Source organism: Alligator sinensis, unplaced genomic scaffold (assembly GCF_000455745.1).
Source record: "Alligator sinensis unplaced genomic scaffold, ASM45574v1 scaffold471_2, whole genome shotgun sequence".
Classification (NCBI taxonomy): domain Eukaryota; kingdom Metazoa; phylum Chordata; order Crocodylia; family Alligatoridae; genus Alligator; species Alligator sinensis.
Window position 1 is genome coordinate 424,774 of NW_005842143.1, and position 2,407 is coordinate 427,180.

Below are 2,407 nucleotides of genomic sequence, written 5' to 3' on the forward strand. Positions count from 1 at the left end.
ATAAACCTGCATCCAGAACCGGGACACTGTCACTAGTCAGCAGTAACATAGATCTGTAACAAAGACATCAGTTCATGTGTTTCTTAAAAGGGAAGAGTCTGGATAAGCTTCAGATGGGAACCTCAAAGCTTGTGGAGAACCAAGGACAGCTGCTACTGGCAATAAGCCTGTTGTATTACCAACTCTGGTGCCCAGGTGTGGTAGGAAGGATGCCCATAGCTTGAGTGCCTCACAGAGCTGCCCAGCCCATAGTCTTACAGCAGTAGGTAGACGGTCCCTAACCCAAGCTGAGGATGGGGCACACACGTCAGAGTGAATTGGTTCCTAGGAGGTACAGGGGAAGAAGACGCATGTTTCCCTGACAATGAAAGCTATGAATGATGCATTCAGAGCTCACTCTTCCATTACAAGGGAAACTGACCTCATTATCAAAATACCTCAGCAATCAAATATTAGCTTTAGAAGTGCTAGGAGACCTTGGCAGCTACAGCAGCTCTAAGCAGAGCCAGGCAGGCTGCCAGTGCATACCATCAGGCTCAGACATGACACTTGCATTCCTGGCACCCGAGGCATTCGCACCAGAGGGACAAATATCAGGTCTACGTGTGGCATATGCCCCAAGGGCAGGTAATAAAACATCATGCATCTCTGAAAAAGTATTAGCTGTTACACAAAGGTGTGCCTGTACCCTTATTCAGGCACACAGTCATTCACTGCTACAGTCACACCCTCAGCCTCATACCCATGCGCCTGCTAACCCCAAGCACCCCCCACTGTCACTCATACCACCTACATTCCCAAATGCATGTACCCTTGCATTCACCCACCCAGAGTTCTGTATTCTCTTTCCCACATATGCCTCAGCAGGATTTCTCGATTTGTTTTTTCATGAGATTCAGGAAAATAAATTGCCCTTGTCATTAGGCACAGAATAGTAATTTTCAAGAGAAGTCTCTGTGCACTATGAGGTCTTTGGGTGTGCACAGAGGATAAAATCTGGCCCATGTGAACTAAAAAGCCAACGGAAATTTTAGTTCTGATCTCAGGAGAGCTGCGATTTAAGTTGCACCTTCTGTTACAGTGACTGTCATTTACAAGTCCACATTCACCACATCTGATCATCTAAGACAGCACAGGTATCAAGTGAAATCATCACATGCAATGACTTTATGCCATTAATGCTATGCTACAATTAGTTCTCCAGCTTTCTCTCTCTTTCCATGCTGCTCCTGCTTGTCTAGTTTCTTCTTAATGAGATTCCAGATCTGCGCGCGCACACTCACGCTGTACCTTGTTCCAACAGTGTTGAAGTGGGAAGTAAGAATTTTGGAATGAGTACCAGCAGTACAGGCTCAGTCAGGCTGTACAGCTTGGCTAATAACATTTGAGCAAAGCACCCTAGGCAGGAGATAGAAGTGCCGTCACTACCACTCCCTTACTTGCAAACTTTAATACACTTTTACTGTTGGCTATAACTAGCTTTCAAGTCCAAGCTACTGCAAAATTGAATAAATTGCTGAAGTCACATGAAAATTCAGCCAGACTCAGGGGTATCTTAGATCAGGTGTATGCTGCAAACTTCAGAAGCCACACATAGGTCAGAGCTGTGATCCCTGAACAATGTAGTAGTACTGGCAGATGCCAGCAAAACTGTACTTTTACCCATATGGCCCCTCTGTGCAAAATAAGTCAGGCCTGTAAAACCACAGCTTTGCCAGTATCAGCACTTTGTCAGCATAGTAAACGGGCACAGACCTGGTCTTCCTTGAAGGGAGAAATCTTTAGAGAATGGATTCTTGCAGTACTGCACCGGGCATGCTGTTACACAGTTCTCCTCCTGAACTGAACAACCTCATTCTTTTTAAAAGGCACTAGCATTGGTTGGATGCATATGCAGAGCCATGCAAGTGGAGACACAAATCACATTTGCAACACCACAAGAAACTCATGCTAAGCGCAAAATTCTTTTTTAGGAAGTGATTGGAAGGCTGAGATTGGCAGCCTCCCTGGCATTTGGGTAGTGAGAAGAGTGAAAAGTGGTCAAGAGAATGAGTGACTGAGAAAGGGAGATTGGAGCAAATTTTGAAAGAATCTAAGAATGGGGAGAGGTGAGGAATGGGGAGGATGGAGACTGCTCTGCTTATTGGTGGAAATCAGCAGTAGCAAATAACCTCACCTTTCCAACACAGTTTAGCAATTGTTGCATCTCCAATCAACTTCTAGCACATGCACAAGAGTCTATATCAGAAAAACCCTACTCTGGCTGCCTTCTCAACAGTAAAGAGCTCAAGGACTGACTTAGTCATGGCACTGAACTACCCTGCCAGAGATTATCCCTTTAGGACATGATTGAAGCCATTTGTCACAGCAGCATAGGAGAGGCTTGGGCTTCTGAACCCGAATGTTG

General features: G+C 45.3%; 1 protein-coding gene across 2 annotated transcripts in view; it reads right to left on the reverse strand.

Annotated features, from left to right (window-relative positions):
- The window catches only part of LAMC2 (laminin subunit gamma 2), a 33,272-nt gene that overhangs the window by 24,789 nt on the left and 6,076 nt on the right, over positions 1-2,407 (reverse strand). The window lies entirely within an intron of this gene.